This window comes from Equus quagga, chromosome 13 (genome assembly GCF_021613505.1).
Source record: "Equus quagga isolate Etosha38 chromosome 13, UCLA_HA_Equagga_1.0, whole genome shotgun sequence".
NCBI classification, from domain to species: domain Eukaryota; kingdom Metazoa; phylum Chordata; class Mammalia; order Perissodactyla; family Equidae; genus Equus; species Equus quagga.
Window position 1 is genome coordinate 7,600,950 of NC_060279.1, and position 24,280 is coordinate 7,625,229.

The following is a 24,280-nucleotide window of genomic DNA, read 5'->3' on the forward strand; positions in this document are numbered from 1 at the left end:
TGAACCTAGCCCTTGTCTCTCCTTCTAGTCTCATCTTATGCCACTCTCTCTCAACTAAGCTCCACACATCTTCCTCTCCTAGTTTCTAGAACATTCCAAGCTCTTTCCCAAGCCAGGCATTTGCAGTTGCAGTTCACTTGGTCCAGAGCACTTTTCTACCTACTCTTCGCATTGCTGCTGCTTGTTATCATTTAGGTCCCTGTTTAAATGGCACCATCTCAGAGAGGTACTTACCATCCTTTCTAAGGCAAATTCCTCCTGCCCTTCTTCCTGGTTATTTTTTATCTTGATATCCTGTTTGTTTCCTTCATTGCACATTTCCAAATCTATTATTTAATCCGCATCACTAGACTGCTTCATTAGGACCAGAACCTTAATTGTTCTTTTCTTTGCATTCCAGTACCTAGTGCATAGCATAGGTGCTCAAAAAATATTGGTGAGCGACTAACACAAACTTGGAGAAGTAGGTATTATCTCCATTTTACAAATGAGAAAACTGAATCTAAGAGATGTTAAGTAACTTATCCACACTACATAGCAATTAAGTAGCAGAACTAGTATTCATATCTGTTCTTGTTTTATTCTAAAGCCTAAGAAAACATGTAATGCTTTTTGAATCTTAAATACAACGCCATATATATTTACACACATGCACACTATATAAATACACACTATATACGTGTATGCATACATTTATCATTTGTTTCTCATAATTTTATGACTTTTTTCATTACACATTAAAACTTTTTCTGATTATAAAATCTGAAAATTATAGAAAGGTATACATAAAATATTTTTAAAAATCTGATTGCGCTAAGAAAACTGCTGTTAACATGTTTACCACTATCAACATTTCAGAGTACATTTTTAAGTCTTTTTTTGTATAAATATGCATATACATGTGTGTTTTTATGGCATAAGCATATTACGGCATAAGCATTTCCCTGGTCATTAAATATTATTCTGAATTTAATGGCGTCAAAATATTCCATAATATGGATGTGTCAACCTATTTACCTACATCTTTATCCATGGACAGGTTTTGGTATTATAAATAACGTGTATGTACATTTCTGGAAAATATCAAGATATTGTCAAATATCAAGGTTAAAGAGTATGAATAGTTTAATTTTGATACATACTGCCAAACCGTTGGTTTAACCAATTCACACACCTAGCCACCCATACAAGAGTGCTCACTTCCCGGGACATACCAACCCGCAATCGTGGTCTATTCAAGAGTTCCTGGAGAGAGCCCAGGCTAAATCGTCACCCTGCAGCAGGAACTCGGGTTGCAAAAACTCCCTCCCTCAGGCAGGAGGCGCTGTCGCCTCCCGCCGGGGTCGGGCCGCCACGGAGGCTTCACGTGATCCGGCGGTCCCTGCGCTGGAGGGCGGTCTTGCGGAGATTTGCCTTACGTACGCCGCGGCATTACGTAGTACGTAGGGGCTGGCTAGCCGCCATCTTGCTTCTTTTTCTCGCTCGCTGTCTCCCTCCCGGGAAGCAGCGAAAGTGCTTTGGCGGTTTGTCCATCCGCAGCTTCGGCTTTCCCAGTCCGGCGGTCCTTCAGCCTCCCCCTCCCCCGCGTCTCCCCTCCCCCGTCCCCCGATCAGAGCTCGGCGGAGGCCCTCGAAGTGCGCACGCACTCAGCTTGACGCTCGCCCTGGCCGGTAAGGAGGTGAGGGCGTAGGATCTGCGCTCAGAGCGGGCCCCGCTGGGGAGGGCGGCCTGGGCCGGGGGCGCGCTGCCCGGCCCCGGAGGCCGCGAGCAGCGCCGAGAGGGCCTTGGGGCGGCATCCCCTTCTTACTCGTTGGTTCCCGCCGTCTCTGTGTCTGGGGAAGTCTCGGCCTCCTGCTCGGGGAGCGGGAAACCGGAGTCACACCCGGCCCATGTGGTCCGCGGCGGCAGTTCCGGACCTGCCGGCCTCCCCGCCGCGCCGCCGCGCAGGCCCTGCGGGGGGATTACGCGCGTTGTCGGGCGAGCCGAGGGAGTTTCCGTCCGGCGGGATGGGCGGGCGCGCGGCCTCTCCTTCCAGCGGGGGGCTGCGTTCCCCAGACTGCTCCCGGCTTGTCTGGGGCCGCCCCTGCCTGCCTCTCCGCGTGGAGAGAGGGTGCAGTCTGCAGTGGGCCGTGTGTGGGAGAGACCGGGGTGAGGACCTGACTCGGTGAGAAGCTCTTCGGGGCATCTGGACCAACTCTGCTTCCGCTGGGGACGTGCTCCCCCAACTCCAGAGGCGGATTTGGCGAGTCTTTCCCACCCTAGGCCTCTCCGTCCCCCGACCCGCGCGGGGAATCCCGCTCTGCAGCTGCTTCTCTTTGAGATGGTATTCTTGGTGTTACGGTCCAGGCAGCGTTTCAGGACCTGAAGAAAAGGGCGTGGGGGCCAGTGGGAACACTGATAAATTCTTCCTTTACCCGAGAGGAGTGCGTCTGATTCCTTTCAAGGGAGGTATATTTCTTTTGACTTGATTTGAGATTTTTTTGAGATTTCCGACATGCCAGATGTTTGCTGGCTTCCAAAAGCTTCCCGGATTTCCGCATTGGCCGATCTTCAGCCTAGTTCATAGATTCATACTTCGCTAGGGTACTTGGAATTGAGGAGTAGGCGACTGTGCTGTGCTGTAAGGTTTTCGTTTGGAATGCACTAGAGGAATCAAGATTCTTAACTGCTTGATAGCTTACTCCTGCAAGTAAAAATGATAGGGTGACGCTTTAAAAAGCGCCCACCAAGCCTAACTCCAGCGTTTGTTAAAAGTAGATTTAACCTCCTCTATTGGTGATTAAGATGCTTCTCTGACTGGAGCCATCTTTAGGTGTGTGTCACAGATGCACTGCAGCATCTTTTCTGGCCCACCTCAAATGCATTGATCCCCTAGAAAGAAATGAAGAATAGATTGAATTTTAGCTTTATCTTTAGCATGTAGTCAAATAGTAATTCTTTTCTGTAGTGAAATTTTCCGAATATAGGCTTTTTACTTTTATTTTTATATTTTGGTCTGGGAGCTTGTATATGTGACTGTCTCTCTCCACCGTTAGTTGATTTTTATGTACTGAGCACAGTAATAAGCCCTTTACACACGTTATCTTTTTAAATCTTACAGCAGGCCTACGAGGGAGATGCTGTTATCATCATCCCCATTTTACAGATGAGGAAATGAAATCTGAGAGATTAAAGTAACCCACCCAAGGTCACACAGGTGATACTGGTGGTGCTGTATAGATTCAAACCCACACTGTGTAAACCCAAAGGGGATGCTCTAAACCATAGAGCTGCCTCCCTGTTTCTTGTAATTTTAGGTACTGTGGTAACTAAATAAGATACAGCATTATTAACCTAGTCTTTTTCCCCTTTGACTTCAGTATAGAAACATTGTTGCATGTAAAGGTTAAAGTGTTGCAAGGTGTAAAAAATGGGTTATAGCTGCTTTGGGGATGGGGTAGAAGCTAATTTTTGTACCCTTACCTATTTAAAGGCCAGTTGAGTAATCCTCTAACTCTATAGGATGAAAGATATAATTTTAAAATTTCGAAATCTGGCCTATATATTATTGATACAGTATTTCCTTATCCGTAAAGTGGAGATGATGATGATAATAGTACCTCCCTCCAAGGCTTGCTGTAGGATTAACGAAGATAATGTGTATAAAGGGCTTATTACTGTGCTCAGTACATAGTAACAGGTCATCTAGCGGAGGGAGAATGGCAGAATATTGGGAGAAGAAAATACTCTCTTTGGAGCTGTAAGTAATCTGTATATTCTCAGAATCGGGTATGTAGTCTTTCGCAATTTAAGGAATAGTTTTTCTTCCCTCTTTTTCTAAGGACTTTTTGGACACGAATATCTTTCCTTTTTTTTTTTTTTTTTTTTTTTCTTAAAATATTTTTTTTTTTTTTTTTTTTTTTTTTTGCACTTAACATACTGGATTTGCTTCTTATAGATTTCTTCTTCATGCTCTCCATTCAGTAACCCTGGGATCAGTGTATTGCATGTAGCTGAAAATAGAGAAATTCTGGCTCATTCCTTCCTGCCCCCGTCTCCCGTGCCCCTCTATCCCTACTGTAAAATGTCTTTGAAGATTATGTTACGTCTCCTCCTTTCTCCTGCTCCCCAGACACTGCTTCCGTTTGTAAGTCAGTTGAGTAACTTGGGTTTCAGATGCTATTTATGCCATATTTGTGTAAGGCAAGGATTGATCATTGATAAAATGTCACACAAATTGGTGCAGAACCCTATTCTCGCAGTGAAGGAGATCTAAAAGTTGTGTCTGACTAAACTACGACTAATGTTCTTTCAGTAACGCTAGACTTGTCACCTTATGAATAGGGTAACACAGCGAAAGCTTATCTCAGTCCACGTTAGCTGTTGCCTAGAAATCTTGAGAATTAAGTTAGTTTTCTGAGTCATAACATTTTAAATTTCTCAATAATCCATTGATCTATCAGTCAGGACATCTTTGTGGGTAAAAGCATTCTCTAGAGAGGGTAGCTTCAGTAAGTTTTCTGTTGTATGTTTTTTCCCAACCCCGAGAAAGGCTAAATATAAACTCATCTTTTTCCCAGTTATATTTCTAGTCGTCATTTTGCTTTAGATTAACAGAAGGCCAGTCATGTTTTGGGGCCTTTGTGTGCACTTATTTGCTGGCAAATCAGATCAAACAAAGGCTATTACTGAGTTTCAATGGTTGTTAATTGGCAGGCAAAAACTTTTCTATATTACATATATTTTCTATAGGTTAGCATATACCTAGAGTCTGAACACGAGAGAGCAATAAAATTATTACTGTCAGTGTAATGTACTCACCCCCATGTGGTGCTGCTAGGTGCTCTACATTAAAGAGAATGGGATATAATCAGCATTTGTGGAGCACATCTAGTATTGAAAAAACACTGTTGAGTATTATTTACATAGCATATTGTCAGGTAATTTTCTGTTTACTTGTATGTGTTCTAATATTAATCTGTTTTCCTTTACTAGACTGTTTCCAGGTCCTCATCACCCTATGATGTTTGGCATACACCTAGAGTTTATTATCTATTGTTGAATCAATGAGATTAAGAAACAATAGAACAGTCCCACAACTAAGGTTCAACTGACAGATATCGTAGTGGAGCAAAGAATACTCTTGTCTTTTTTTTTTTTTTTCCTGTTTATTTACCCATTAGAATAGTATCAGATGCTTTCAAATAGTTTGTGTTTATGTACTGTGCATTATGAGATTTATTTGCATCAGATTTTCCTTCCTAATTATTGGATGTATTCAACAAACATTAAAGATTCTTTTAATTTTGTAAGGCCCAGTGACTCAGAGGAATTTGACTTTTGGTTCCCACTACCAGGATTTTCACAATCTTAAGGACTAATATTCAAAGTTATTGAAATTTTGGGGCCTGCCTGCTGGCACAGCAGTTAAGTTCGCACACTATGCCTTGGCAGCCCAGGGTTCGCCAGTTCGGATGCCGGGTGCAGATTTATACACCTCTTGGCAAGCCATGCTGTGGCAGGTGTCCCACATATAAAATAGAGGAAGATGGGCACAGATGTTCGCTCAGGGCCAATCTTCCTCAGCAAAAAGAGGAGGATTGGTGGTGGATGTTAGCTCATGGCTGATTTTCCTTGGGGGAAAAAAAGATTTGGATTCATACCACAAGATAAAACTAAAGATATATAAGCAGGTAAGGGAAATTCGGGGAAGAAAATCCATAATGAAAAATTGTAGTATAAATTGAGTGCCCAGTTGATTACAAGTGAAGGCATGATGGCCAGGAGAGATCAAGAATAATTGTAATTATTAATATTCGTTGAGCACTTACCATGCCAGGCACTGAGCTAAGAACATGAGGTGGATTTTTTTATTCCCAGTACACAACTAGAAAACTAGGATTTAAAGAGGTTTAAGTAATTTGTTTAAAATTACTTTGCTAGTTCAGTGGGATTTGAATCCTTGGCCCAGAGCTTGTGTGTAGCCTCCATGCTACATGGGTCTCCCAGTGGGATTTGAATCCTTGACCAGAGCTTGTGTGTAGCCTCCATGCTACATGGATCTCCCAGTGGCCGGTTTTTTGTAAACTTAAGTCAGTCATGATTTTTGCTTTGTCTTCAAACCATCTGTGTGTTAGTTTTTCTTTAATTCAACTTACTGTCTTTTCATTAGGTGAATTTAAAAGAAAAGTTCACATGATTATTTGATTTTACCATTTGCCTCCCCAAAATGTTTTAAAATATATAATTTTAAATATTCCTCTGTGGACCACTTAAAATCATCAAATATGCCATCAGTAGTCTTCTATATTCCACCCTTTGGGACATAACTGTTATAAGAAATGAATGCTGGGTAGGATCAGGCAACAGTTGGAATTAAAGCCCAGAAGTGATGAAAGCCTAGAGTGGAATAGTCATCAAACAGGAAACAGCATCATTACAGGAACAGAGATATAAATAACAGCCTTAACTACATACCTGGGACAACTATTTCCATGAAAAACTGCAAAGTGGGGTGGGTTTATTTAGACCGAGAAATGTAAGCAGGATGTCTAAAACAATCTATGGCAAGAGAAGGAGAACAAGAATGAATAAGTGAAGAAGGAAGTCATGACAGAAATCAGGGTGGAAGAGAAAAATCTAAAAATTAGGATTATTATAGCCAAAAGCAGCAGAGTTCAGAAAAATATGTGAGAAGTAGCCTTTGGATTTCACTGAGAGATCCTTGGTGACCCTAAAAGAATTTCTGTCAAGTAATAAGGGTGAATGTTTCAGCAGGAAGAATAAGTGGTAAGACCTCTTGATTTTTAGGTGCGTTGAATACTCAAAATGAGGTCTGGACTCTTGAGTTTAAAAACCGAGGTTTAGTTCTTTTGTCACTTTGCGCCAGCTTAACTTTGGGGGCAAGTGACTTGGCTTCTTCAAGTTTTAGATATAACCTTTGAAATAAGGATAATGCCTCTTCCCCCGTCTCACAGGACTGGTGCAAAGATCACATTAAATGTCTGTATAGATCTTTTGAATTTAATATTCTTTGATATCACATGAGTCTTGACCATGTTTAAAACAGAAAAGAGAACCATGGAAAACAAAGGTAAAGGGAGGGTAGATTCCCTGTGAGGTTGGAAGAGCCCCTCTAAATAAATCTCGAGTCTGCAGTATAAGAGATGAATGCACGTGATGGCTGGAGAATGGGTGTCTAGAGAAGTTAATAATTGATCTTCCTTCCTCCCTTTTTCCTAATGTATAATCTGAAAGTGCAGGGCTGCTGTATGTGGTTGTGCAGTTTGTGCACTGCACAATTATGTCGGGCTGAAGGAGGCAACAAGGACTGAAATCCAGCCCATGTTCTGCTTACAGAGTCCTGTGCACTGGCTAGGCTCCCAGGGGAAATTGTGCCTCCACTTCTCCCAAGGCATCAGTCCCTCACCAAGAGGAGTATCTGTATCTTCCTGGAACCATACGTTTTTTCTGTTCGCCCAAAGGCCCTGTGGAGGCCAGTGGATGCTTTGAGAGGTTCCTTCAAGAGACCTACTAAAGGTACATTTAGAACAACATCAAAAACAATTGGGAGACTGGAGAAGTGGTTACTAAGGAACAAAAAGCTTAGAACTTTTACTAAGGTTAAGTAGTTAGGCAAGTACAGAATTCCAGTATATCCAGTGTATTTTAAAGATGAGTATTGTAGCTTATTAAATATTTCTAGTAACTGGGGAACAGACTATATTAAATATCAAACATAGATTATCAGATTTCAAAGGAGAGAGAGAATTTATACTTGAGTAGAATTATACTTAATGCAATTTAATCTTCAGAAAAACACTATAAATTTTCAGATCCAATTAAAGTTTAGATTTTTGGCAATATGACCATTGTAGTTTGGCCTGTATTTTAAGTAACTTTTTAAGAAGCACAATATGGAGGTATAGAATTACTTCTCCAGGTTAGGAAAAGGAGACAGGAATTTTATTTTAAAAGCACAAAAAGGGTATTATTGAAATGAGGCTTTTGACAGAGAGGCGGAGGTGGGTTATATTGCTGTATGAGTTTTTGAAATTTAGATAAGAAAAATTGGATATTTTTGATGTACATTTCTATGAGTTTTAATATGTGTGGATTTGTATAGCACATGCCACAGTTAGGATACAGAATGTAGAAAGATGAAATATCTCCCAACTGTGGAACCAGAGTCTTCGGACATTTTGGAGGCGGAGAAAGTCTCTCTTCTGCTGAGAAAGAACTGTTGAATAAGGACTAAAAAGTCAAGTCTAGCCCACCTTTGCTGATCGCTTGGTTTTTCTGACCAGAAAGAAAAAAATATTTTGATTGCGTAGTTATATTTATGACACGTTTGAAAACATGGAAAAAATGAAAGTAGAAAGTAGGAGAAAGGAAGAAATGGGTGGCTTTACATGTCTCAAGTCAGATATTTTAGTGGTAGAATAAGAGAGCCAGTACTTGGCGGGGAGAGATGCTAACAAACTTTAAACTTAAGATTCCAACCCTGAAAGGCAGTTTTTAGTTATATGAAAGGTTTAGAATAATTCATGTCAGATGAGCATCTTGAAGAGAATGCTGCTTTTTTTCTCCCATAACATCGAACCTACTTGCCTTGCAAAAAATAAAGTTGACTAAGAAACTAAGCTTTGGTTTTTATTTGTAATGTGTAAGTGTTGAAAATATTATTACCATTTATTAAGTTCTTATTGCGTGCCAGACACTATTCTTAGAGCTTTATACAAACACTTTATGAAGTAAGTCTCACAGCAGACTGGAAGATACAGCCCACAGATGAGACAATAAAAATTCAGAATTCTATTTAATGACTAGGGAAATGCTTATGCCATAATATGCATATGCCACAATTATGCTATAAAACCACCCAGCTCCTAAATGGTAGAGCTGGGATTGAAACGAAATCAGTTTTAAGAGAAGTAATTGTATAATGTGAACAGTTTTAAAATATTGTAAGTTGTCAGAAAGAGTGCTCTGGCAGTCACCTCTTCAAGTAAATGGTAGACACACGGCTTTACTTTGCTAGAACAGTAATTTATAGTACAGAAAATTTAATAGCTACATTTCTTTTCTGATTGTTAAAGCTTTCTTCTGCCCCAGAAACTTAATTTTCATGTTTCAGTTTCTAAGAACAGCCTGAGCCCTTCTCTCATTCTGATTAGAACGCCAACGGATTTATTTATATTACACTTTGTTTTTTAAAATGACAATTTTTAATGCTTTTGCTGTAGTGTTATTTGTAGTAGAAGTGTTCAGCATATGGTGATATTCTTAGCTTTACTATTATAGAAGCAAATGGATCTTTGAAAATATTTAATGTCACTCTAATTTGAGGATAACTAAATGATTGTAACAGTTAGCAATGGAAGTGACCTTAGAAGGTGACTAGTTCAACCTCTTACCCAAAGCAAGAATTAGGTTTAAAACGTCTCTGACAAAGGCTTATTTTGTTTTTGTTTGAATGCGTCTGGTGACCAGGAGGACACTGTAATCAATCTTTGGAACATTCGCAGAACATGTATCTTAAGATCTTCCAAATTTCCGAATATTTGAACACCATAATAGCATTCAAAGCTGTTCACTTTCTCTTTACTTCCCTCATCTGCACTAGGTTTTGGCTTTCTTTTCAGAGCTCTTTTTCCCACAAAGAAACAGGTATGTCTCTCTTCACAAGAGTTACTGTATCTCTAAAAAAGAAAAACCCTGGAAATGGGGGTATGGCAAGGAAGGAATTTCTAAGTTGGTTTCCTAGAAGCACCCTTCTGTTACATACCTCATGGCATCGAATTTTGTGCCTCAGCAAAATTACAAATCACTTCCTCTCTCAGCTCTTTGGGCTGCTTGGCAGATTGTGAAAGTAGAGTATGCTGTGAGTTTTTTATTCTAAGATAACTTGTTTCCACCTATGGATAAACTAAACAGAGTTTTTCCTTTGTATCCAGTTTAGTTTGTTTTTTAATATTTGTCTTAATGAAGCCCAGAATTGAGCACAGTACTCTGTAAGTGTGATAAACACAAAATCAGTGGAACCATTTTACAGTTCGAGATCTGTGCATTAGATTTCTATTAAAGTAGCCGATTTTTTTCTTATTTTAATTCCTTTTTTTTTTTAAAGATTGGCACCTGAGCTAACATCTGTTGCCAGTCTTCTTTTTTTTCTTCTTTTTCTTCTTCTTCTTCTTCTCCCCAAAGCCCCCAGTGCACAGTTGTATATTCTAGTTGTGAGTGCCTCCGTTTGTGCTATGTGGCATGCCCCCTCAGCGTGGCCTGACGAACGGTGCCGTGTCCATGCTCAGGATCCGAACTGGTGAAACCCTGGGCCGCCGCAGTGAACTTAACCACTCGGCCATGGGATCAGCCCCATAAACTAGCCATTTTTGTAAAAGCAGTGCTGCCATGCTGCTCGCTGTCACTGGCTGTCCTGTTTATATGAACAGGCTTGGTCTGTATTCTGTATTTGTGAAATTCCATTTTTGAATTATGACTATATAACTATTCTTACATCCAATTTTATTCTGCCTAGCATTTCGAGATCTTTTTAAATATTAAGAAAGTCATTGAATGCATTCTTTCAGATGTATGTATCATATGTGATGACTACCTTCCAGGATTTTATCCAGGTTTTTGACAAAAGACTTTGAGAAGGACAGGGTTCAATGTGTTCGTTATTCAGGTCACATTACTTCATATTGACCACATTCTTTATAAAATAATTTTCAACTTCAGATATTCTGTGATTCTCATTTGTGTTGTATTTGTTTAAGGAGGAGTGTGTAAGGACTAGTACTTTGATTAATTAATGTGTTTAAAATCAAGAGGGGGGAGTTAAGCTGAAAGTAAACTTTTCAGAAAGCGTGTATTTTGTGAATGCTGATTGGCCTGCAACTCAGAGGAGTATGGTGAATGTCTTGACTTTTTTATTTTAAAAGGAAAATTTAGTTAAAATTTGAGTGACATAGGGCCGGCCCCGTGGCTGAGTGGTTAAGTTCGTGCGCTCTGCTTCAGTGGCCCAGCGTTTCACCAGTTCAGATCCTGGGTGCAGGCATGGCACCACTCCTCGAGCATGTTGAGGCGGTGTCCCACATGCCACAACTAGAAGGATCCACAACTAAAAATATGCAACTATGTACCGGGGGGCTTTGGGGAAAAAAAGGAAAAATAAAATCTTAAAAAAAAAAAAATTTTGAGTGACAGACAAAATGCTGTTTTCTGAAGTTAATTCATCCATCTCTCTGTCTTTGTTATCTCCAAGTACCATAAGAAAATGCCATAGACTGGGTGGCTTAAACAACAGAAATTTATCACTGTTATGGAGGCTGGGATTCCAGGATTTGGGTGTCAGCATAGTTGAGTTCTGGTGAGGTTTTCCTTCCCAGCTTGCCCATGGTTGCCTTCTAGCTTTGTCTTCACAGGGCAGAGGGAGAGAGCTCTGGGGTCTCTTCCTTTTATAAGAGCACTAATCCCATTATGAGGCCCCACCCTCAATGCCTCACCTAAACCTAATTATCTCCCAAAGGCCCTAGGTCCAAATACCATCACACCAGGAATTCAGGCTTCAACATAGGAATTTCGAGGGGACACAGTTCAGTACATAGCACCCTCCCCTTTTTTTATAATCTATAGTACGTTGCTTCTTACACTTTTTACATGATTATACTTTAAAATGACATTTCTGCAACAGATGGAATACATTTGTTAGTAGAGATGTTACTATGTTTTGTTTATACAATTTTTTTATCCTCGATATTTTACTCTGTATTGTAATAGAATAAGTTTTGATAATAAAAATTTGAATCTTTTAGAATGTCTTCGCCTCAAATGGCATGTTATTTATATATTAAAGGTTTGATGTTTATCTCTTCTATAATGAAAATTGAATTCTGATTTTCATACAGTAAGGTTATCTTGGACACTGGCTTTGGTGTCAACCCCAGATTTCATCTTGGCCCCATCACTTCCTAGCCGTATGAGTTTTGGGCAAGTTGTTTTACTGATAGAAGGTTGTTTCTTCAATGGTAAGTTTTGGTGACTTGGGCTTTGAGCTCTTCTTATTCCCAATCCGATATTTTTACATTATACTGCATCTCTAGAGCTCAGGTTTAGAAAATAACCTGAAACCTTAAATTCAAATCACAAGCTTCTGTGCCTCCAGTTTTGTCACTCAGTACATTTCCTCTTGTTGTTTTTACTAAATGAACAAAGCAGTCCATAGTAATGTTGACTCAGTAAGCATTCAGTAATTACTATTGTTAGAGCTTTTATTCAACCTTATTGAAATTGCCAGTCTCTTCTGCCCTCCTCCTTGTTGTCTTCCAGCTTGTCTTTCTTCACTCTGGCTTAGACTTCCGTGAATGTTACTCTAACCATTCTCCTGGTAGTATCCTCAACTCCCTTGCTTTTCATTAACACCTGTCTGGTACAACTATAATTTCTTATTCGATCCAGCTGCTGTGTGCTTCCCACCACTCCCCACTCCTGGATGTGCTGCTGGACATTGATGAGTGTCTTCAAACTGCACAGACATGGGAGTACTGTATATTCCTGATCTCCAGCTCCTGTGGAGGTTTCAGTGCTGCTTGTCACCATGCCTCATTTTCCTGGTTGGCTGTCTTTCCTCCCAGTTCTTTGCAGACCTTTTCCAACCTTCTCACATTTACAAACTATCTCCATTCAGTCCATGAGGACAGCATGTCTCCTTTTTATTTGTTTCTGGTAGTGCCTGATAACAGTAAGCACTCAGTAAATATTGAGTGAATGAGGGAATTAAACATTTTGAGTTTGTAGTTCCGTCGAGAAGTTTAAGTGAAGATGTTTTGTTCTTTAGATAATTACAAATGTATGTCTAAGATTGTAGCTGGAAGGAAAGCTTTGGGAATTATCCTTACTGAAGAAGTGAACAGTAGATGAGATGGCCAAAGGAGAAAGCATACAGAGAAGAGAGCAGGCAAGAGAGATGGAAAAAGCATGTTAACATTTATGTAGAGAGATAGGGGAAAAGTCTCAGTCGCAGACTGAAAGCTGTCAGAGGGTCGCAGAAACCAAAGAAAATGGTTTACACAGAAGCTGTTTGCGTTGTATACTTGTGATACTTGACTGTTATTTATTATTTAGTAGACATTCTTTATTTGCTCAATAAAACATTTCTTGAGTGTGTGCAATATGCTCATCTGGAAATAGTTGAGGTTTCTTTTTAATGTTAACTATTTAAATGAGTGGGACATTGTACTGTATTTTCCAGAGAAACTAAACAGTCACTATAAGAATAATGAGGAAGGAGAGGTAAACAGAGCTTGGATACTTAGAAGCCCATTGTGGCCAGAAAGATTATGATTGTCATTTGAGTTTAACAAATTGGCAATTTGCAAAAGTATACATATTTTTTCAGATTTACTAGATTTTAACTATCACTTAAAATAATGTTTTCCGTATTGAATATTTTAAAATCCTTTTGTGATTGTAAATGAGTAACTTTAGGATCTTACAGTTTTTGGCACTGAAGGAATTGTCAAGATCACAGCTAATCTCTTGATGTAGGAACCCTTTACAAATTTTTTCCCCACAAATTTTCAACCTACAATAGCTGTCCTCTCATGAACACCATCGTTTTGTTAGCACTGTTCACTGTCATCCTTTCATTATATTAGGATAAACTGCTGCCTTCCAAATTTCCTGTAGACCTTTGGGAAACAGTCTTTTAGCTTTAAAAACACTGGCTGCTTTTTTTCCTTCATTTTTTCCTTCTTTCATCGTAAAGTTTTTTCCAAAAAAAAAATACCTGTTTACAAGTTAATATATGTTCATTGTTCAGAATTGGGAAAATGCAGATGCACGTGTTTTGGTACATCAATTTCAATAGAACATGGTAGTTTCTTATCAGCAATGCTTAGAGTCATAGAACCTTGAATTTAGAAATGTGATTACGTTCTCTTCCCTTAAGCAGAATAGGGGTGTGTTATTCATAAGGCTTTATTTTTGTAGACTGACCCTCAGCCCTTAATGATTTAGATTTTTCGGTATATAGTAAGCAGGACGGTGATGTATTCTTAATAGCGTATACATAATAAAAAGCTTTTCAAAATTAAAAATGTTGCAAGTAGAGGATATAGTTCTTTTATCTCCTATAACTATGCCAATATGTTTTTTGGAATCAGAAACTGTCAAGGTGAAGAGAAATGCTCTTACTGAGCTTACTGTTTCAGGGGTTTTTGAATTACTAATTATCTAAATTGTACCATTTTGTTACTTAAGATGTGGGTCTGCTGAATGCAGCCATGCATTTATTCAGCAGTTGAGATTTTTGGTTAATTTTTCCCTCCATGACTCTTCATGGCATTTGGAATAAACTCAAGGGCAGTATTCCTTCTCCTAGCTCTGCACAGCCTGACTTCTGCCTACCCTGGCTTCCTGTCCTGACATTTAGAGTTGAACCTTCTCCCAGATCAAAATTGGTTTGTTTTTTCAGTGGTTCTCAACTGTGGCTATACTTTAGAGACACTTGGGTGGCTTTTCAAAGAATGCCTTTGCCAGCCCCAGCTCCAGCCACTCTGATTTAGTTGGCCTAGCAAGGGGCCTGGACAGATAGTGTCTTTCAAAACCTTTCTGGATAAGTCTCTGCAGCCTGTGTTGAGAACTGTTGATTGATTTTCTTAGTTCCTGTCACCTCTTCAGAGAGGTTTTCCAGACCTTTGCCATCCTCTCCTAAGTTTCTTTCCCCTCTTTGCTCTATCCCTTTACCTGGTTGAGTTTTTCATTCCCATATTTTTATTGTTTGTTGTTTGTTAAAGGTTTCACGAAGGCAAGGGCATCATCTGCCTTTTCATGATATATCCCAACATCTAAAACAACATTTGACAGTTTATTAGTTCTCAATACATTTGTTATATAAATGTTGAATGAATATTGTCACTGTGGCAGTAGGGAGGTACTTTTAGAAGGCTTGTTTCTGTTTAACCTGTAGAGAATTGCTTTGCTAAATTGTATTTCAGAGAATGTACTAATTACTCCAGCAGGCTTTAAGAGGACATTGGTCTCATTAGGGTTTTAGTATCCAAGGGCAAGTGCACACAAGAGAGAAGATATGTTATCCCTTGGAAACAGTGTCATAGATGTGGGTTAGGTTCCCATGCTAGTGTTCAAAAGAAAGAGGCATTACCCTACTCGCAAGCACCATTGATGGTGAAAAGAGGATTCATGACAATGGTGTTATACTCAATGAATGTTCACTTAGCAAAGTAGTTATGTGCATGTGTTTGTAGATTTTTCTAATTTTTATTTGTTGCATAAACCACAAAGCAGTTGAGGAGAAGTCAAGTGAATCCACGTTCGTCAACTACTTTTTGTTTACCTGTAGTCATTAATATTTTTACATATTTTAGATGTTCGCAATGCCAGTGAGGATAGATTTTTAAATTCTTTTGTTTGTCTTAAGCATATATCATACACTTTTTTTCATTTTCTGATCTTGAAATTAATTTTTCATTTCAAGTTATTGCTTCTTAAAACGTTTATTTTTTCCTAATTTTCTGTTACACTTAGTTTTTAGATTTAGATCTTGCAGTATGTATAACAAAGTCAGAGTCACTTATGATCAACAGTGTCTACTGCTGATAATTTGTGGTATGATTTTGTAAAGTTTTTCATACTTGACATGTAGATTATATTTTTTTGTATTTAGCATATATTGTTTGTTTTAAAAAATCACGTACTGTGCTTTTTTTGAGCATTTTTCTGTACAGATCTCTGGTTGTCTTTATAAATATCTCAAACTAACATGGCTAAGACAGAACTCTTGCTTCCCCTTCTCCCCCATCTTCCCTAAATCTAATCTTCCTCACCTCACTTAATGCCCAACTTTTCAAATTCAAGACCCAGATTGTCTTTGAGTCCTGTCTTTCCTAGCATCCTGTATCTAGTCTCTTTTTCAGCCATAGCCACATCATCTTGCACCTAGGCTGTTGCGGTCTATGATGTCTCTCCGTTCCACCCTTGGCCCCCTACAATTCATGCTTCACATTGTAGCCAGAATGATAGTTTTGAAACAAAAGACATGCCTCTGCTCAGAATCCAGTGGTTTCCCACTGCTTCAAGGATAAAATTTAAAATCCTGTAGGCCTACCTCATCTGACCTTCTCTTTTCTCTTTCAACTTTCCCTTTTTTAAAGCTTCTACTTCACCAGCTTTTATGTTTTTTGAGCATGATTAGCATATCAGGGCCTTGGGGCCTTTGCATTTGCTTTTCTTCAGCCTCGAAGCTGCTTCCTTCCCCATTAAATCCAAATCAGAAGCCTTTTCCGCAGAGAGGCCTTCAGTGATCAACTAGTCTAAAGTAGTTTGACCCTTTGTTACTTTGTCATATTGTCCTGTTTGGTTTTATTCACAGCATTTGTCACATCTGAAGTGATCTTATTTACCTGTTATTTCAGTCACCACACTGGAAAGTAAGACCTGTCAGAGCAGCTTCTTGTCTCTTACATCTCTATCTAGTCCACAAAGGAGTGTACATAATGGGTGTTCAATAAATATGTTTCAGAACATGGATCACTTATGTCAGTCAGCAGTGACTGACGTATAAGTAAATTTTATCGCATACTATATTGCAGTGAATCCTTGTATGTGTATTTTGCACACATATGTTAGTATTTCTTTAGGATAGATTCTTAGACTTTGTTTTAAGTTACGCTGCTGAATTCTAACTCATTCTTAGCTCCCAGGCCATAGAAAACAGGCACAGGCCAGATTTGGCCGTAGCCTTTCATTTGCCAAGCCCTGTTTAGTTCGTTGTCAATAGCATGGGAATTGTCTCAGTTAAAGGATGCCAGAATTCCCCTGTGAAACTGCCTGGGCCAGATACTTGCTGGGGGTGGACAGCTTTTGGACAAGTTTTATTTTTTTCTGTTGTTTTTACCTTTTTATTTTGAGCCAAATTTGGTAATTTCTGTGTTCCTAGAAGACCGTTACTTCTCAAGCCTTCTCTTCATGTGTGTCTTTTATATCAACTTTCTCATTCTTAGTTTTAACTGAAAATTAGAGTTTTTCAGCTAACTTATATTTTTCTCCAAAAGAGCCAGCTCTTGAATTATCAATTTTTATTGTTTTTTATTTTAATTTGATTTTTCCTTCCTGCTTTTTTGGGGTAACTTTTTAGCTTATTGTTTTGTCTGGTAATGAAAATCCTTAAGAGCAGTCCTCTGAATTATATGACTGTGTATTGCATGTTTTTCATGTGAGCTGTTTTGCAGTTTGGATTTTGAGTTCCTACTTTATCCAAGATAGGTTTGTTTTTCATTTCCAGTTGGTTCTTTCCCTATTTCTTAGTTTTATCTATTTGTTAATTTTTAGTTACAAGAATCTTAAAGTGCTTTCTTACCAACTTCAGAAACAGAAACACTATTTGTTGATTCTTTGCTTATTGTGTTCTGACTTTTTTTCCTGATTCACTGTTAGCTCTATTATTACATTATTCTTTATTATTCCTTATCAGGACTGCTGATTTCTCCAATTTAATATCTTTGCCAGTGTGTTTCTTTCCCTCCCATCCCCCCTTCCCTTGTATAAAGAAAAAACACTCCTGTCTGTCTCCTATACTCTTTAACCTCTACTTCTGACATTTCTGGTCACTGTAAGGTGGGGGGGGAGGGGTTTCCCCACCCTAAGTAATTCTTGGATTCTCTGGCCACCAGCTGGGTGTCCTCTAATTTAGCTCAATTCTGACGCTGTCTACCTGGAGATAGCATCAGATTCCACAGGTTAATAAGGGCTCAGTCCTGCAAGACTGTCCCCTCACTGGTTCAGATGCCAATTGAAAGTACGGGTTGTTACCTGTGCTTCTGACTGGCTTGCTGTAAACCAGAGGTTTGATTAATTGGTAGAGCGGTTCACAGAACTCAGGAAAACAACTTACTAGATTACCAGTTTATTACAAAGATATTAAAGGATATGAATGAACAGCCAGATGAAGAGATACACTGGGTGAGGTCCAGAAGGGTCCCAAGCTTCTGTCTCCATGGAGTTGGTGGTGTTCCATCCTCGAGGAAGCTCTTCCAGCCAGTATTTCAGGGATTTTTATGGATGTACAAATGATTAAATTATTGGCCCTAGGCGATGAGTTCAACCTCCAGCTCCTCTCCTCAGAGGAGAGGTGGATGAGGCTGAAGATTCCAGCCCTTTTTTTGAAGGAAGATTAGCCCTGAGCTAACATCTGCCGCCAATCCTCCTCTTTTTGCTGAGGAAGACTGGCCCTGAGCTACCATCCATGCCCATCTTCCTCTACTTTATATGTGGGACACTTAACCACAACATGGCTTGCCAAGCAGTGCCATGTCTGCACCCAGGATCCGAACCTGTGAACCCCAGGCTGTCGGAGTGGAACAGGCGCACTTAACCGCTGCGCCACCCAGCCAGCCCCAAGTTCCAGCCCTTTAATCACATGATTGCTTCCCTGGGAACCAGCCTTCATCCTTAGGGACTTTCCAGGAGTCACTACATTAACATAAACTCTTGGTGTGTTGAAAGGGACTTGTTATGAATAATAAAAGACACCTTTCTCTCTCTTATCATTTGGGAAATTCAAGGAGTTTTAAGAGCCCTGTGCCAGGGCTGGGGACAAAGATCAAATAATTTTTATTGACATATAATAAACCGCACATACTTAAAGTGTATTAGTTGCTAAGTTTTGCTTGTACACATTCTGAAAACCTTACCACAATCAAGATAATGTATCTATCATCAAAAAGAATTTCCTTCTGCCCCTCATCATTCTCATCCCTAGGCAATTACTATCTGAATCCTACACTATAGAATTTCATATAAAATACAGTATGTATGTAGGGAGCCTATCTTCTCTCATTCAGCTAATCACTTTGAGATCCATCCATGTTGTTTCATGTGTCAGTAGTTTATTCCTTTTTATTGCTTGGATGGTCTGTTTATGGATATACCACAATTAGTTTATCCAGCCACCTGCTGGTGGACACTTGGTTTGTTTCCAGTTTTTCCCTATTACAAATAAAACTGAACCACAGTACAAGTCTTTGTATGGACTTATGTTTTCATTCCTCTTGTACAAACCCTAGGAGTGGAAGGGGGAGATCATATGGTTGGTGGATGTTTTCCTTTTTAAGAAACCACCAAACTATCTTCCCAAGTGTTGTAACATTTTACATTCCCACAAGTAGGCTATGAGAGTTCCACTTCTTCCACATCCTAATCAACACTTGGTATAATCATTTTGTAATTTTAGCTTAGATGCAGTAGATGTATGGAGGTATCCTACTGTGATTTAAAATAGCATTTCCCAAATACTAATGATGCTGAAATGCTGACATCTTTTCATGTGTTTATTTGCCAATTATCTGTCTCTGGTGAAGTGTCAAATTCTGTGCCCCTTTTTAAAAATTGGGTTGTTTTCTCATTATTAAGTTCTGAGAGTTTTCTATATATTTCTGGATAAAAGTCCTTTATCATAAATATATGATTTGCAGATTTTTTTTCCCAGACAGTAGCTTGTCTTTTCGTTCTCAGTAATGTCTTTCAGAAAGCAAAAGTTCAATTCATAAGTTTAATCTTTCATGGATTGTGCTTTTAGTGTTGTAAGAACTCTTTAACCCCCGTTTGCAAAGATTTTCTCCTATTTTTCTCTAGAAGTTTTAGCGTTTTAGGTTTTACATTTTGTCTATGGTCATTTTTTAAAAATTGAGATAGAATTAACATATAACATTCTGTAAGTTTGAGGTGTACAACACATTGATTTGATGCATTTATATATTGTGATATGATTACCACGGTAGCATTAGCTCACACCTCCATCTTGTGACATACTTTTTTTGTTAAAACATTTAAGATCGGGACTGTCCCCGTGGCCGAGTGGTTAAGTTCGCACGCTCCACTGCAGGCGGCCCAGTGTTTCGTTGGTTCGAATCCTGGGCGCGGACATGGCACTGCTCATCAAACCACGCTGAGGCAGCGTCCCACATACCGCAACTAGAAGGACCCACAACAAAGAATATACAACTACGTACCGGGGGGCTTTGGGGAGAAAAAGGAAAAAAATAAAATCTTTAAAAAAAAAAACAAACATTTAAGATCTTGTCTCTTAGCAACTTTGAAGTATCTAATACAGTATTGTTAACTGTAATCATAATGCTGTGCATTAGATCTCCAGAACTTACTCATCTTCTGACTACAAGTTTGCTTTGCTGTGGTCCATTTTGAGTTGAGTTTTGTGTATGTTGTGAGGTGTGGATCAGAGTTTTTGTTGTTGTTGTTGTTGTTTTTGTATTATGTATACCTGGTTGCTCCAGCACCATTTGTTCAGAAGACTATCCTTTATATACTGGATTTTCTTTGCATTTGCCAAAAATCAAACTCCTTTATATATTTACATTTCTGGACTATTGTGTTCCCATTGATCTGTTTAATTTACACCAATACCACACTTTCTTCATTGCTTCTTTACAAGTCTTGAAATTGGATGACATTGGCCCTTCAACTTGATTCTTTTTTTCAAAGTTCTTTTGCTAGGTCCTGTCCATTTCTTTATGAATTTTAGAATCAGCTTGACAAATTCTGACCACCTCCCTCCAGAATTTTTTCTTCTAAAATTTTATGTGAGACTGCTTTGACTCTTGTATAGATCACTTTGGCAGGAACTGACATCTTTATATTGGATCTTTTGACCCATAATATGGCATATCTCCATTTATCTAGGTCTTTTTTAATGTTTTGTAGTTTTCAGTATGCAAATCTTGTACAATTTTTGTCAGATATATCTCTAAGTGTTTTATATTTTAATTGCTATTATAAGTTGTACATTCATTTCAATTTCTGGTTGTTCATTGCTACTATTCAGTGATACAATTGATTTTTGTGTATTGACTTTGTATGCCACCTTGCTAAACTCTCCTTAGTTCTAGTAGCTTTTTCTAGACTCCACCAGATTTTTCTACATATTTGATCATGTCAGCAAGTAAAGACAGTTTTATTTCATCCTTCCCAATCTGAATTCTCCTTTTCTTTTTCTTATCTTATTGCACTGGCTAGAACTTCTATAATAGTGTTGAACGGAAATGGTGATAGTAAATATCCTCACCTTATTCTTGATCTTTGGGAGGACAGTGGGTAAGTATTCAGTCTTTTACCATTAAGTATGGTGTTGCTATAGGTTTTTGTTTTTTACTAATAGACTTTTTAAAATAGGTTTTCATAGATGCCCTTTATCAGCTGGAGTCCTAGTTTGCTGAGAGTTTTTATCAGGAATGGCTGCTAGCTTTTGTCAGATGTTTTTTCTGCATCTATTGAGATAATCGTGCATTTCTATTTTAGTTTAATGGTGAGATGCATTGATTGATTTTTGAATATTAAACCAACCTTGCATTCCAGGGATAAACATATTTAGATGATGATAAAAAACTCACGTATTACTCAGTTCCATTTCTGGTGCTGTTCATTCTTTTCTGTAGATCCAGATTTCAATCTGGTATCCTCAAAAAAACTTTTTCTGTTTGAAGGACTTTTAACATTTCTTGTAGTGTAGATCTGCTAGTGATGAACTCTTTCAACTTTTTTATGTCTGAGAAAGCTCTCTGTTTTGGTCTTCACTTTTGAAAGTTATTTTTGCTAAGTAAAGAATTCTAGGTTATCAATTTTCTTTTTTTTCAATACTTTTTAAGGATGTGGCTGCAATATTTTCTCAATTGCATGGTTTCTGGCAACATTCATGCTATCCTTCTTATGTTTGTTTCTCTTATTTTTAAGATTTTCTCTTTATTGTTAGTTTTGAACAATTTGATTATGATGTGCTTTGGTATATTTCTTTATATTTCTTATGCTTCGACTTTTTTGAGTCTTTTGAATCTGGGTTTATAGTTCCCATCAAATTTGTAATATTTTGGCCATTATTTTTTCTGTCTCTCACCCCTCCTCCTTAGGCAACTCCTATTACACAAAGGTTAGGCTGCTTGAAGTTGTCTCAAGGCTTACTCAAACTTCTTTTTTTATTTATTTATTGATTGATGAAGATTGGCCCTGAGCTGACATCTGTGCCAGTCTTCCTCTATTTTGTATGTGGGGTGCTACCACAGCTTGGCTCGATGAGTGATGTGTAGATGTCTGTGCCCGGGATCCGAACCTGTGAACCCTGGGCTGCTGAAGCAGAACCTGTGAACTTAACCACTGTGCCACTGGGCTGGCCCTGATACTGCTTCTTTTGAGGAAGATTGGTCCTGAGCTAATGTCTGTGCCCATCTTCCTCTACTTTATATGTGGGACACCTGACACAACATGGCTTAATAAGTGGTACATAGGTCCATGCCTGGGATCTGAACCGGTGAAGCCTGGGCGACCAGAGTAGAGTGTGCGAACTTAACTGCTATTCCACCAGACTGGCCCCAATACTTCTGTTTTAAGTTCTTTTTTCTCATTGTCTTTCATCTGTTAATGACTTCAAGTTTACTATTTCCTTCAGCAATGTCTAAAATACTGCTAATATCATCCAGTGTGTTTTTCATTTCTCTAAGTTTTGATTTTTTAATATCTTTTGTGTCTCTATTTGTATTCAGTCTTTTACTTGTTAAACATATAGAATGCTCTTATAAGAAAATAACTTTTAACATCCCTGTCCATTAATTCAACTAGGGTCAATTAGATTGATTACAGTTGATTGATTCTTTCCTTTAATGTGGTTCATATTTTTCTGCTTCTTTGCTTGCATGACAGTTTGGGTTTTTCCCCTCCTTTTTCTCCCCAAAGCCACCTGGCACATAGTTGTGTATTTTTAGTTGTGGGTCCTTCTAGTTGTGGTATGTGGGATGCTGCCTCAACATGGCTTGATGAGTGGTGCCATGTCCGTGTCCAGGATCCGAACCGGTGAAACCCGGGGTCACTGAAGTGGAGCACACAAATGCAACCACTTGGCCACAGGGCCGGCCCCCAGAAATGAGTCTTAAAATGGATGTGAGATGGAGGTTTTTTTTCTTTGAGGAAGCTTAGCCCTGAGCTAACTGCTACCAATCCTCCTCTTTTTGCTGAGGAAGACTGACCCTGAGCTACCATCCATGCCCATCTTCCTCTGCTTTATATGTGGGACGCCTACCACAGCATGGTTTGCCAAGCGGTGCCATGTCCGCATCTGGGATCCAAACTGGCGAACCCTGGGCCGCAGAGAAGTGGAACGATGCAAACTTAACCACTGTACCACCAGGCCATCCCCGCATGATAGTTTTTAATTAGATGCCACAATGTGGATTTTACCTTGTTGAAAGCTGGATACTTTTTCAGTTTTTATAGGTATTCTTTAAGTTTATTTGGGAGTCAGTTACTGGGGAAAAGTTTGATCCTTTTGGTGTTGGCTTTGAGATTTGTTAGGCAAGACCAGAGCAGTTGGTACTTTAATTTAATATATACCACTACTAAGACAAGGTATTCCTGAATACTCTACCCAATGCCCAGTGAATTGTGAGGTTTTAAAAGTCTAGCTGATGAGAATAGGAAGTATTCCCAGCCCTTTGTGAGTATCAGGCACTGTTCTCCTCTGTTTGTTTTGGATGTTCTTTCCTGGCTTTAGGTAGTTTCCTCAGAGACATGTGCAGATTGGTACTCTGCTGAATACTCAAGGGGGATCCTCTGTAGCGTTTTCTCTCTGTGTAGCTCTCTTCTTTCCAATACTATATCCTAACCATCTTGGTCACCCTGAACTCTCACCTCCATTTTTTCAATTTAGGCAGTCTGCCAGCCTCCACTTGAGTTCCCTTCTCTGTGCCATGACCTGGGAATTCTCCAGGCAGTAAGTTCAGGAAAGCGTGGGGATCACTCATTTGTTTCCTATCTGTTAGGGATCACTGTCCTTCCTTGCCTTATGTTCAGTGTGTTAAGCTGTTTGTTTTATTTATATATAAGTAAAATATACACATACACACACATATATATACCTACATGCACTAGACTATACATATATATATATTTTCAGTTTTTGAGTTGTTTCTGTTGGGAATGTAAATCTGGTCCCTATTACTTCATCTTGGCCGAAAGTGTGAGCCTGTTAGTCTTGATCATTAGTTTCATAGAAAATTCTTATATAGCCATGATTCTTTGATTCATTTTAGGCATCCAAAAGGAATTACATTTTTAGAAATATTTTTAAATAAATTATGCAAAGTGAAGCTAAGTCTTGATGGTGCTTATTCTTGATTGGTTGGATTCCTTTGATGTTTTGTCTTAAAACTAATCTTAATTTTTGAACAAGTCACTGGCTTTTCTGTCCATTATATGTTGAATGAAGTTTCAGCCTAATTAA

General features: G+C 38.9%; 1 protein-coding gene across 12 annotated transcripts in view; it reads left to right on the top strand.

The window, feature by feature from the left end:
• The first annotated feature begins 1,376 nt into the window (after positions 1–1,376).
• The window catches only part of PRRC2C (proline rich coiled-coil 2C), a 93,940-nt gene continuing 71,036 nt past the window's right edge, over positions 1,377–24,280 (top strand). For 3 of the 12 annotated variants that reach the window (XM_046682886.1, XM_046682884.1, XM_046682889.1), the window contains exon 1: positions 1,378–1,670. The gene's annotated coding sequence lies outside the window, so the exon portion shown is untranslated. Of the gene's footprint in view, positions 1,679–24,280 lie in introns of all 12 variants that reach the window. The other 9 variants (XM_046682882.1, XM_046682887.1, XM_046682885.1 and 6 more) reach the window with 6 other exon arrangements.